This window comes from Microcaecilia unicolor, chromosome 3, assembly GCF_901765095.1.
Source record: "Microcaecilia unicolor chromosome 3, aMicUni1.1, whole genome shotgun sequence".
NCBI classification, from domain to species: Eukaryota; Metazoa; Chordata; class Amphibia; order Gymnophiona; family Siphonopidae; genus Microcaecilia; species Microcaecilia unicolor.
In genome coordinates, this window is record NC_044033.1 from 440,429,561 (window position 1) to 440,444,383 (window position 14,823).

Here is a 14,823-nt window from a genome sequence, read left to right on the forward strand (position 1 = left end):
CGGTTAAGGTGGAGTCCATTCTTTTGGCATAGGTTCTCCCTTTCCCAGAATTTTGCCCAGTTCCAACAAATCTAAATCCCTCATCCCTTCCCCATCGTCTCAACAATGCATTAAGACTTCGGAGCTCTGCTGCCTCTTGGGTCCTGTGCGTGGAACAGAGAGCATTTTTGAAAATGCTACCCTGGAAGATCTGGACTTCAGCTTTCTACCTAAGAGCCTAAATTTGGCTTCCAGAACCTCCCTCCCACATTTTCATATATCATTTGTCCACACATGTACCAAGACTGCTGACTCCTCCCTAGCACTATCTAAAATCCTAACTAAGTGATACACTTGGTCTGCCACCTTTGCACCAGGCAGGCAAGTGACCAGGTGATCCTCATATCCACCAGTCACCCATCTATCTACATGCCTAATGACTGAATCACCAATTACTACAGCTGTTCTAACCCTTTGAATGTAAATGGGACTTGTCCATTGTAAAAGTTGGATAATACGGGAAACAATTATAATCCCTTAAACAATGCACAGAAAACATACTTTATGCATGAAGAACAGATGTAGAGTATCATTCATTAAAATATTGTTTATTAACACTAATCAGCAATGAACATAAAATTGAAAATAAATTGTACAGTAGGCAGTTTGAACACAAATACAGAGCAGTATACAACTGTACAGCAGGCAATGTGAAAAGAATTACAGTACTGTACAGGTACAAAACTGAGTAAGCAAAACCATATTTATCAACTGCATGTTCAGCCTCGTAACAGTACCATATGAAACAAAAATCAAGACAGCAGAACCAAGCAGAACCCCATGTCTCAAGATAACAGCACTGCAACTGGAAACCCTCTGGGTCTAAGAATAAGAGTAAGAATAAAGAAAGTGCTGTAAATGTAAATGAATAAACCGGAATACAGTATCCAGCTTATAACTGAAAAAGAAAAATGCCTATATTGCGACCCAAATCAGGAGATAGACGTCTATCTCACAAAAACGAATAAAGCGGTATAATCGAAAGCCGAATTTGGACGTTTTCAACTGCACTCCGTCACGGATGCGGACAAAGTTGATGGGGGCGTATCAAAGGTGTGGTGAAGGCGGAACTGGGGCGTGGTTATCGGCCGATCAGAGATAAGCGCCTTTCGCCGATAATGGAAAAAAATATGCGTTTTTAGCGAGAATTTAGGGCACTTTTCCTGGACCCTGTTTTTCCATGAATAGGGCCCCAAAAAGTGCCCTAAACAACCAGATGACCACTGGAGGGAGTCGGGGATGACCTCCCCTGACTCCCCCAGTGGTCACAAACCCCCTCCCACCACAAAAATATGCCGTTTCACAACATTTTATGTTCACCCTCAAATGTCATACCCACCTCCCTGGCAGCAGTATGCAGGTTACTGGAATGGTCATTAATAGATGTGGAGGGGCATTTTCAAAATGGACGTCCAAGTTGTGATTTGGACGTCCTTGCAAAATGGCGAAATCCAGAGGCGGGGAAACCTGTATAATTATTCCCCTCCACGTGTACTTGATAGTGTACTGCATAAAACTAATTCTGCCCACTATTCAGCGCTATTTAACCGAGATGAATCATTATCAGCCATGTATATCCCAGAAATCTGCTGCTTCTCTATGGGTGTGAGCAACACAAAACTGATCTCCTGTTTAGGATCCTGCTGGGTAATTGGGCCTTGGAATGGTCATTAATAGATGTGGAGGGGCATTTTCAAAATGGACGTCCAAGTTGTGATTTGGACGTCCTTGCAAAATGGCGAAATCCAGAGGCGGGGAAACCTGTATTTTCGAGACAAGATGGACTTCCATCTTTCGTTTCAAAAATACCTTCAGTGACGTCCAAATCCTCAAATTCGGATGTCCCTAGATTTGGTCGTCCCTAAACATGAACGATTCTGGCTTTTGGCGATTTTCAAAACCAAAGACGTCCATGCTAAAAACGGCAAAATGCAAGCCATTTGGTCATGGGAGGAGCCAGCATTTGTAGTGCACTGGTCCCCCTGACATGCCAGGACACCAACCGGGCACCCTAGGGGGCACTGCAGTGGACTTCATGAATTGCTCCCAGGAACATAGCTCCCTTACCTTGTGTGCTGAGCCCCCCAACCCCTCCCACAAAACCCACTACCCACAACTGTACACCACTACCATAGCCCTTATGGGTGAAGGGGGCACCTATATATGGGTATAGTGCATTTGTGGTGGGTTTTGGAGAGCTCGCTATTCCCTCCACAAATATAATAGGTAGGCGGGGTATCGGTCTGGGTCCACTTGTCTGAAGTGCACTGCAGTACCCACTAAAACTGCTCCACGGACCTGCATGCACTGTCATAGACCTGAGTATGACATCTGAGGCTGGCACAACAGATTTTGAAAGATGTTTTTGAGGGTGGGAGGGGTTAGTGACCACTGGGAGAGTAACGGGAGGTCATCCTTGATTCTCTCCGGTGGTCATCTGGTCATTTCGGGCACCTTTTTGTGCCTTAGTCGTAAGAAAAACAGGTCCAGGTGAAAACGTCCAAGTGTTCATCAGGGACATCCTTGTTTTTTTTTGATTATGGGTCAAAGACATCCAAGTGTTAGGCAGGCCCAAGTCCTGCCTTCGCTACGCCTCCAACATGCCCTCTTGAACTTTGGCCGTCCTTGCAACAGAGTGCAGTTGGAGATGTCCTAAATCGGGTTTTGATTATACCGATTTGGACGTCCCTGAGAGAAGGACGTCCATCTTCCAATTTATGTTGAAAGATGGGCGTCCTTCTCTTTCGAAAATGAGCCCAATAGTATTCTGGGCTTTGGGTTGATCCAGGAAGGCTCATCCTATGTTCTTATGACCTATTGATTCTTATGGCTGTGGAAGGCAGTAATGAAAGTCTTTTAAACTGCTGCAATAGCATGTGACATAGAGAAATTGAGGCTTTGTTTATTTTCTAACTTGACCATGGATAAAAGTATTTGCATTATTCAAAAAGATACCTCTACTGCAGTCTGTTGAGGGGTTAACCAAGAAAGAGAGAGGGCAGAGATCAAATCATGAGTAGTTCTGCTTATTTGAACTCTGCACATTTTACCTGGAAAAATTACCCACAGAGAGATGCACAAATCTCTGCAGGCAAAGTTTCATTAAACAATAATGAAAACAAAACTACACATATAATTTGCTTTCAATATAGCCACAAACCCCATGGGTTAAAATTTTCTGCTGCCTTTGCACAACAGTACACATACTGATTATTGGTTCCATAATTTATAGTAACAGTAAAAATAGAAGTGCAATCTATAATGCATATTAAAAAGTTTAATGGTATTCATATGCATATATCCATAACTATTTATCCATAGACCCAAATATTACTGCAGCCCATGAAGCCAATGGATGTCATTGCTATCTATATATATCCATCATACCTGGCTATCTAATTTAGATAGTAGCACTGGATATACATAATATCTTTAAACACTGGGCTTGATGTTTAAAGAAAGGCTGACTGTGGCATTTGAATATTGATCCTTTTTAATGCTTAGCATGTAATAACAGTATTATTGTGAGTTATTTGCTTGAAAGGGATGTTATGAAACTTTTTCAGCTTTTGTAGTCTGTTTTACTTCCAGAAAAGGGCATTTATAAAATTGCACGACTGAAAAGAAGGTAGATGCATAGGGGTAGATTCAAGAAAGAGCACCAAATTTGTTTAGTTTTGTTTGGTGCGCTTTCATGTCAGTTTTCATCGCATCCAGTCCATGGTTCACTGCTCCAAGAGTGGATTATTTACACTCTGTGAATTATTAGTTATGCTGTCTTGTTGAATTAACCCTTGAAGCATGCGTTGTTTTACGCCAAAACACAGCCCGTGTCTGGTCATTAATAAAGTACATTTGTACCTTTTCTTGTGAGCTCGCTGTGCTTTTTTCTGAACTGCTTTGTTGTGTACTTTGACCCTCTCCATTGTATGCTGTTACTTGCAGAAAAGGGCATTTATAAAATTACATGACTAAATATGCACATAAAAAGGAGGCACAGAGAAAAGTAGGGGTTGATTCAAGAAAGAGCGCCAAAATTGAGGCACCAGTATGAAGCACCCTAAGGGGTCCTTTTACAAGGTGTGCTGAGAAATAGCCTGCGCTAGTGTAGGCGCATGTTTTGGATGCACGCAGATCCATTTTGAGCACACCTGTAAAAAATGCCTTTTTTATGGCTGAAAATGGATGTGCGGCAAAATGAAAAATGGTGCGTGTTCATTTTGGGTCTGACACCTTACCGCCACCCATTAACTTAGCGGTAAGGTTAACCAGGCGGTAATCTTCAATGTGCGTACAATGCCGATTATCATCCGATTTTTGCCATGCGGTGGAAGATAAAATGTATTTTCTAGCGTACGTAGTGGATACGCATAAAAAATGAAATTACCGCCCAGGCCACACGGTAGCTGGGCAGTAGTTCTGAATTGGCATGCGTAGGCACATACGTGGCTTTGTAAAAGGCCCCTAAGCATGAATTCTATGACGGCATTTCCACATGGAACTACCATTATAGAATACTAAAGTAAATCCACAGTTTCAGTAGGCTTGGGCACTTAGGCTACTACTACTACTAATAGCATTTATATAGCGCTACCAGATACTGTACATTTGACATAGAGAGACAGTCCTTGCTCAAAGAGCTTACAATCTAGGTAACACAAACAGACAAGACATTATGTTGAAGGCTGTTGTAAGTGCTCTTGCCTAACTGTTGGCATTTAGTCCATTTATTCCATAACATGTCCCTGACCTGCGCCTATCCTCCCACATCCACAGCCTTCTGGAAGTTGTGTGTGACAGAATATGTGGGGAAAACTTCTAGAATAATGACTAAGGAAAGTTGTGCATGCAACTGCTTATTTGTTGCCAATTAGTGTCCATTAATACCAATTTAAGCCAATAATTGACTATTAATTCCAAGTAACAGCCAATTATTAAATTAAGTTACATATGTAACTGACAGTTCTATAAATTGCATGTGTAAATTTGTGCACTATTGTCAGCCTGCACCTCTCCGTGTTGTCTGTTCTCGATCCGACACCTCTCCGTGCTGTCCGCTCTCCACTCAACACCTCTCCGTGCTGTCTGGTCTCGACTTAACACCTCTCCATGCTGTCCGCCTTCACCTACACAATTGGGGCTAATCCACCTCCTAAGAGGAACTGCTTCTGCTCACTTGCAAAAAGTAATTATTCACAGTATTATATTTATTCTGCAGAGTACTTTATTCCACAGCGGTACCAGCGGGAAAACAGTATGTCCACTGTACTACAGCTGCAGGCCTCTGTGCACCTTGCTTCACTTCTCCAACACACAGCAATCAACAACAGTTCAGAACAGTTCAGTCTTAGAACTCGCTAACAACTTGGGATCAACCTGTGGATCAGTCTATTCCTCCTCTCCTTTCTTCTACTGCCTAGGAGTTGGAGACATTTTCACCACCCTCATTTGCCAGACACCAACACTCTGACAACCTCCCACAAATGTTCAGACTGACCTCCTTCAGGTAATTAATTCCCACAATTCCATGAAGCCAGACCGCATCTAGGCATTGTCACTTAGCGGCCCCAAATCTCTGGCTTCTCTCTCTCTGCAGTCTCTTCCTTTTCCACCTCTCTTTGTCCTGAGCAAAATAACTCCATTTGCTTCTCACCAACCTCTTTCCTTTCGCTTTCCTCCCCTAGTTCAATCTCCTTCCACTCCATAGAGTCTTCCCCCACCCTCTCTCCCAGGTGCTGCTCCTCCCCCTGATTATCCTCCATCTCCCAATCACCCCCTGACTCTACTACCTGCTGGGAGTTGTGGTACTGTTTCTCTTGTTCCCTCCTCCCTTGCAAGTGTTGCTGGGCTCTGTAGTTCTCTTCCCTTTTCATCAGTCTCTTACTCCCTTTTCCCCTCTGAGGGTTTTTCTCCTTTCCTCGCTTACTGTCACTATCAGCTCTTCTCTGCCTTCCTTCTACCTCCTCCTTACACTATACATAAATGTGGGTGCACAAGTTCATAGAATTAGGAGGATTCAGTACACACATGTATTTCCTGTTTCAGAGCAGGTATAGATGTATGCATCGGCATTGGCATGCTATTGGGGTTGGTTCTGGGAGCCTATTTTATAAAGACACAGATGCACCTTTGTTGCCTTTATAAAATGAGAAGCAAATCAGCATCTTTTTGATTCATCACATAGGTATCCTGTTATAAACTTTCTCCCAAAATGGGCTTAGTGTCAGAATGCAAATTATAATGTCATTATTGTAGACTAAGAGGCCCTTTACTAAGCTAACACACGTCTAACACAACAAAAATGGAATGTAGGACATGCTAAAGCAGGGGTACTCAAATCTGTCCTGGGGATCCATAGTCCGGTTGGGGTTTTAGAATATACCTAATGAATATGCATGAAAGAGAGATTTGCATCCCTGCATCTCCATTATGTGCAAATCTCTCTCATGCATATTCATTAGTGATATCCTGAAAATCCAACTGGCCCTTTGAGTACCCCTGTGCCAAAGCATTCTGCGTTTTGCTATCTGAACTTGAAAGTGTGCAATATTTACCTTTTCTAAATTTCATAGAGGAGATGTGTCAGGGTAGAGAATGGGTGTAAATGTGCTAATTAACTGCCTTGCTTACTGGTTAGCGTGTCCATAACATGGGAGCCATTAGTGCCTCCTAAACAGCAGGTGGTAAATGATCCCATGGTAATTCTTTTAAATGGCTGCACACTAATGCTAACATTAACGCATGGTTATATATTTAAGAAATAGAAAAAAAAAGGTGTTTTAATGGCCATGCTAGAAATGAACTTAGGACTAAATTCTATAAATGGGGCCTAAAAAATTCAACATTTAAAAATAGCTTTTAATTCTATTCTATAAATGGCACTTAAAGTTAGACGTTGTTTATGAAATAGCACTTAGCACTGGGAACAGCGACTACATTTAGGTGCAACCATTTACACCAATGAAACCTTGGTATAAATCCCCATACCTAAATTAGAAATGGATCCCATTTATTCTATAATGTTTATAGTGGAGTCTATTCTTACATGGCCCCCTCTGACAACCTAGTATCAGTGAGGGCTGTAATTATGTGGGAATTATTTCTCTGATATATCTATTTACCATAAGAAATATACCATTTGGACAGGTGAGGCAACAGGATTTCTATCTCCTTACATCCACCCCAAGATACACTGAAGACATGATTGCTGTGGGCGGACCCCCAACCACTGACCAGATGGTTAGACAAGGCCACAGTGCTGTGGGAAGCATGGAAAAGGTAAGAATTGCGGGACATGGAGGGGAGGGCAGGGAAGAATTGCTGGACATGGAGGGGAGGGCAGGGGAGAGAGGAAAAATCGTTTAGACGAGAGCCTTCCTAGGGCCCGTTTCATTTTTGATGAAACGGGCTTGGTTCCACTAGTATATATATATATATTTTTTGTTTTTTTTTGCAGCAGGGACATGTCTAGGGGTGGAGAGTGGGTATTTCTGCAAAACTCAATGAGTTGTATTATTTATTTATTTATTTATTAGGATTTATTTACCATCTTTTTGAAGGAATTCACTCAAGGCGGTGTACAGTAAGAATAAATCAAACATGAGCAATAGACTACAGCAGTAAAAATATTCAAAAGCAATACAAAATGTGGCATGGTATACTATTTACAATGTCAACATAATATGTAATAGAACATTATAATTGATAGTGAAGGGTAAAGCAACATACAGAAAGGTAAGAAAGTAGGAAGAGTTAGAAATTAAGGTGGTTGACTTAAAGAAAGTTGCACATGAGGTCAGAGAAATAGTTAAATATTATCTCAGCTAGGGTAGGAGTGGATAAATATGTCCTGCTGCAGTATATGCAGCCTGAGTCACTCCATGTGTGTGAGTGAGACTAACGAGTTAGTTACGTCTTCCATTACTTCATTGCATTACTTCTTCCATGCTCTTTAAAGCTAAGCGTTATGATCTTATTACTCCTCTGTTTATCCTACTTCATTGGCTACCAATCTCCTATCTAATTTGGTTTAAAATCTTACTTCTTACCCATAAGCCGTTGCACCTCAGTAAATCTTTTTATATGGCTACTTTGGTCACCCCATACACTGTGTCTCGTGTACTTAGATCCCTTGATGCAAACCGTCTGGTACTACCCTCCCCTAGACACACACTTTATGAGTCCACATGTAACTCTGCCTTTTTAGCTCCTAGTCTATGGAACAGTCTGCCTTCTGATATTAGATCTGAACATTCATTAATCAGATTTAAGGTGAACCTTATCACCCATTTAAGGTGAAACTTAAAACCCATTATTTCCAGATGGTTTTTGGAAATACTTCTATAAAGTGCAGCTGCTGTGAGTAACCATTGAGGCATTACACCTTGTACCCTTCCCAGCCCTTTCCTTCTCCTGTTCTTCCTCACCTGACTCCCCTAGGTATGCATTGATGTTTTCTTTCCTATTTTTAATTGGAGTTCTGTTGTTTTACGATTTTATTTTCCTTTTTTTGCATTATTAACCGCTTTGATATTTTTTAAGCTAAGGAGGTATATAAAGTCAAAAATAAACATAAATGTGGAGGGGCATTTTCAATATGATGTCTAAGTCCAACTTTGGATGTTTTACTAAAAATGTCCAAAATTCAAGTGGGGAATATAGCCATATTCAAAACAGAAAAACATGTCTTTTTTTTTTTTTTTCAAAAATGGCTATTTGCTAGATGTTTTTTGCGCTCTGTGCATTTATCTTTTTGGTCTATTTTTGAAAAAAAAAGTGCAAGTGAAAAACGCATAAAATCAAGCCATTGGGATGTAGGAGGAGCCAGCATTCTTGGTAGACTGGCCACATAGACATCCCAGGAGAGCAATGGGGCACCCTAGGGGGCACTGCAGTGAACTTCAAATAAATGCTTCAATATACACACTCATTGTTGCTCCCTTATCTTGTCTGCTGAGCCCCCCCCCCTAAAAACACACTACCCCCAACTGTACACCACTACTATAGTCCTTACGGGTGAAGGGGGCACCTATATGTGGGTACAGTGAGTTTGTGGTGAGTTTTGTAGGGCTCACAGTTTCCACCACAAGTGTAACAGGTAGGGGGAGGTATAGGACTGGATCCACCTGTCTGCAGTGCACTGTACCCACTACTAGACTACTGCAAGGAATCCACTACTAGACTACTCCAGGGACCTGTTTACTGCTCTAAAGGACCTAAGTATAACATCTGAGGCTGGCATGGAGGCTGATAAGTAATGTTTTAAATCACATTTTTTGGGGGGAGTGGGAGGGGGTTAGTGACCACTGGCAGTGATTCATACAGCTTGCCCGCACCAACCCTGGAGCCTTCTCTTTAACAAAACTTCTTGTTTCCACAAAAGTGGAACGTGTAAGAGAGAAGGCTCTGGGGTTGGCATGAGCAGGCTATATGAAATCACTGCTTGTTGCCATCAATTGCTAAAGACAATAAAACTTTTAAAAGGTACATGGGAAGGGGGGGGGGTGGAATCAATAGAGCCAAGGGGAGATGCCTGGTCACCAGCTGGAGAGGGATGCTGGACTATTTTTCTGGTTGTGGGGGGAAGAAAAGGTAAAAGCTGGACTATTTGTGAGGGGGGAAGATGAGATGGATAGATGGGGATGGTAAATGCTAGGTTATTTGTGAGGTTGGGGAGAAGAGAAGGCAAATGTTGGACTCTTGTGAGGGGGAAGAAGGTAAAATGCTGGACCATGTGTAGGGGTGTGCCTTGACAATTTTAGTGCCATGTAAGTGTGCCATGAGATGAAAAAGGTTGAAAATCTCTGTATTATATTGTAATTCTTACAGGGGCGTAGCCAGACCTTGGCGGGAGGGGGGCCAGAATCCGAGGTGGAGGGGCACTGTTTAGCCACCTCCCCCTGCCGCAACCGCAACCCCCCACTGCCGCAACCGCAAAATCCCGCCGCCACCGCCGCCTGCTTGCCCCGCATATAGCTCTGTGCAGGACGTAAGGCGTCAGAAACAGATGATCACACAACGAAGGCGCCGGAGTAGACCGGCGCTGAAGAAGACTCTTCAGCTGGCGGGGTTTAGGGACCCCCCGCCAGCAAACAAGGTACCTGATGTGGCGGCGGGGCGGGGGGTGGGCAGCGGCGGGGGGGGGGGGGTCAAATGTAGAGGGGGCCAGGGCATAATCTGTGGGGGCCCATGCCCCCATGGCCCCACGTACCTATGCCCCTGAATTCTTAGATTAGATGTTTGAATAAATTATCTGGTCAGAATTTTACTGGAATTTACCTTGGGGCTCTTTTACTAAGCTGTGCTAAAAAGTGACCCATGTTATGAGTAGCACAGAGCGTTCTGTGCACAGAGGCCAATTTTAGCACGGCTGTGAAATGGTTGCATTTCCCATTTTCTGTATTAATAGCCATGCACTAACTTCCCAATTAACGCATGACCAATAACGTGGAAGCCCTTACTGCCAACTATTTACTAGGTGTCAAGGGCTCACTCACTAACCATGTGCTAATTGGTTTATGCACAGCAATGCAGCGATGCTAACCAATTAGTGCTGGGAATGCCTACTGCCCGCCCCCAAACACACCCCCAGTGCTCAAAAAATATTTTCTATTTTTAGTGCGTCGGTAGCGGGCGCAAAACACAAAACTACTGTGGCATGCCTCAGCATGCCCTACTGTAGTGGAATTTAACCTGCTTGCATTAGTGCTTACTGCAGCTTAGTGGTGGAGGAGTGGAGTGGTGGACAAGTGAAGTGGGGTGGAGGAGTGGCCTAGTGGTTAGAGCACCAGTCGTGCAATCCAGAGGTGGCCAGTTCAAATCCCACTGCTGTTCTTCATCATCTTGGGCAAATCACTTAAGCTTCCATTGCCTCAGGTACAAACTTAGATTGTAAACCCTCCTGGGACAGAGAAATATCCAGAGTACCAGAATGTAACTCACCATGAGCTACAACTGAACAAAAGGCATGAGCAAAATCTAAATAATTTAGTAAAAGGATCCCCTTGCAAGCTGCTATATTATTTAACTGAATGAGAAAAGGCTGTAACATCATTTAAAGACACACTCTGAAAGCTTGTTTTTCCACCAACTGCTTGCTTTTAAACCAATTTCAGTAGTCATTTGAGAGGAAAAGTTTATTACTTTCCAAACTTGTTTACAACATGCCAGATGTCTATTTAAAAGTCTGCTGTGAACCTCATGCTGACCTTTGCTTTGATACAATTGGCTAAATGCAATGACTTGAATTGTTTAGCTATAGCACTCTTGACAAATAGGGCATCTGTGATTAGGTTGGTGCTGATGCATGTTTTTGTATGCTAGTGGGGATGCATGATAGTCTGTTGTTTTGTCTATATAAAATTAAAGAGAAAATGAAGAGAAACAACTTTTTAAATTGAAAATATTACGGCAGCGCACATTCAATAGGTTTTGTTTGATAAAGATGTTAGCATTATTCAGGCATAAAAGACGTAATAGACAAGATAGCATTGGGATTGAGGGTATAAGAAAAAATAATAAGGTGACAATTTCTCAGTGGCAGGGGTGAATTAAAAAAAAACACTTCCCTAAGGGGCCCTTTTATTAAGGCACATAGGCGTGTACGTGTATCCAACTACCGCCCGGCTACCATATGCCCCGGCAGTAATTCCATTTTTGACTTGTGCCCAAAACATGCAGTAGAAAATATTTTGTAGTTTCTACTGCGTGGTTCTTACCCAGCAGTAATCAGCAGTTTATGCGCGCTGGCCACTTACTGCCTGGTTAGCACATGAGACCTTACTGCTAAGTCAATGGGTGGCAGTAAGGTCTCAGGCCAAAAATGGCCACGTGTTGGTTTTAATTTTGCTGCACGTCCATTTTCGGCCACAAAAAAATGCTTTTATTTCCAGGCGTACTGAAAAATTGACCTGTGCGCATACAAAACACACACCTACACCAGCGCAAGTCATTATTAGGCATGCCTTAGTAAAATGGCCCCTAAGACTTTTTGCTACTTATAATTTAACTATCTCTCCAAATTCCCACCCTCTCTGTATTCTATCTACAACATGCCATTTAAGATCACTAAAAGTATGCTGTTCTTTAATCCAATGAGTCACCAAAGCTGCAGCTTCATTGCCCAATGTTTTTTTTTTATTTATTTTCATTTAATCTTAGTTTTAGCAGTTGAGTCACCCTTCTGATATATACCAAATTACCGGGACATTCTATCATAAAAATGACATATTAATCCATTGTATAACTTGTACCTGTTCGTGGATATATCCATGCTCGTTCTTCTATAGTAAATGGGTACCACTGACAATGACCACTCTTCCTATCGATATCTTCTTGTGTTGCCCCTATATTTTTAAATAAAGTAATACGTTCATATAGTAGGTAATTTTGAAGGGCAGGAAGGGATGAGAAGGGAATTGCTGGATATGAAGGAACAGAAGAGAAGAGAGATGCCTAACATGGATGGAGGGGAAGAGAAGAGTGGATGAAGTACCTGCCTTGGATAGAGGGGAAAAAGAAGAGAAAGGGGAGATATTGGACATGGGTAGGGGAGAGATGGGAGGCTATAGATAGAAGCAGTAAAAAGAGGGATGAAATATGAGTGGATTGAGAGGCAGAAAAATAAATTGAAGTAAGTTGAGTTTGAACGATCAACGTCAGAGATGAATGCAGGGGAGATAGACAGGAAGGCAGGAGGAGAAAAAAAACATGGCAAGGAGGCCCTGGATAGCACTTAAGAGACAGAGGAATTAAGAAGACTGGGATCAATATGATCCAAAAAATAAACTGACCAGACAATGAAGGTAGACTGGAAAGGGGATGGGTCCTCCTCCCTGACCAGAGGTTCCAGAGGGCTATGTTATGTTGAGTGCACTGGGGATTGCTATTTTTATCTATCACCTCGTCTTCCTGGAGCTGCCCTGAGCAGTGGCAGTACTGGAAGGAGGTGAGTGTGGCAACACTACTCTTACCTCTAGCCATAGGAGCCAACTTTTCAAAATTATTGGGGGTGCTAAGCCCAATGGAAATGACACCTCCCTGGACACATACAAGGAATTTTCTCAATATTGGGGGTACTCAAGCACCCACAGCACCCCCAGAGTCAGCTCCAATGCCTCTAGCTGTGCTCCCACACTGCCTCCTGACTAGTCTTCCCCCCATGCAACTAATCAGCAAGTAAAGTGGTAAAGCTCCTCATTTCCGGCTGGTACAGTGCTGAAGTCTCACAATAAGAGCCATGAGCCTGAGTAAAGCATTTAAGTGCCTAAAATATCCCAGCAGAAAATCCACAACTCCTAAATCCACATCCGACTCCTTCCCTTCAACAGGATCCACCTCCTCTCTTTTCACTCTAATCCCACTCACGATGAATTCACCCCTCCACTGCCCAAATGTAAAACATGTCGCACATGAATAGGCTTGGGGATCCGTAATGGTATTATCCTCTTGCCTACTTGGGTTGGAATCAGGGCTTTCCTTATTGATTTCCTCTTGAAAAATACACTCAGGATCAGAAGTGGAACAAAATATTTGTGCATCCTAGGAAAAATTAAAAAATGGCTCCTTTCTTCACTGAAACGTGCCTCTTAAAACCATGCTCTATTCACAATGTAAGAAAGTCCAAATTATCGTTCTATGTAGAAGGTGGCAAGAGCCAGGAATGTGCATAAATGACCTAAAAACTGGTATATATGCATGCAATCACACATGTGTGTAATGTGGATGTTCTGGCTACACGCTACTCCGCAAAACAGCACCAAAATGTGATGTCCATAGTTTGCAGGTGGGTGTACACATGGGTAGAGACAGGGTTAAGCATGGATGAGAAACACAGTTATAAACTTAAGGAGTCCTTTTACTAAGGTGCACCTAAAAGTGGCCTGTGTTGGTGTATGCACGTATTTTGGATGCGAGCAGGCCCATTTTCTAGTGCGCCTGGAAAAAAGGCATTTTTTTTGTGTGCCTGAAAATGGACGTGCAACTAAATTAAAACCAGAGTGTGTCCATTTTCGGGCTGAGCCCTTACTGCCATCCATTTTCTACTATGTGTTTTGAACATGCATCAAAAATGGAATTACTGCCCGGGGCATGCGGTAGCTGGGCGGTAGTGCCAATTTGATGTGTGTTGGGCATGTGTAGGCACCTATGCACTTTTGTAAAAGGGCCACTAAATATTAGAAGAAATATAATTAATGTGAGCTTTTTAGCAATCTACTGGCAAACATTTACCCAGATTTGTGGCTGGTGTAAGTGGTCACACCTGCATGTGCATATATTAGCTCATATGCCTTTGTAGAATAGGCTTCCAATAGGAGCCTTCTAGCAATGTTGTTCAAAGTCCTGCCAGCTCTTCATTCAGTGTGGCCTCCTTGCAATTACTGGTTCACTCCCAACAGTTCCAATCAGACTTTAAGACTTTTCTTTTTTCTGATGTAGATCCAAGACTTAATGAGGGGATGAAGAAAGAATAAAGAAACTATAATAGAACATTTTAGGTAATAGCATACCCCAGGTACTTGAGCTAGATACTAATTATTTGAAAAGCTCAGTTCAATCTCCTGAAACTCACTTGGTTGCCAAGGAGGCTGTTAGGTGAGAAGGTTCAAATAAAACATATTTAATAGCATTGTGTCTAATTATATTTACATGGATATCTTTAAAAGAAGGTACCCCCTATTTGAAGAACACCAGGTTTCAATAACAAAAACTGTTTACATTGGCGTTGAGTGTCTTTAGACACATCAAGAAAAATTTGGATCTTAAAGCCTAGAAACGATTTCTCTC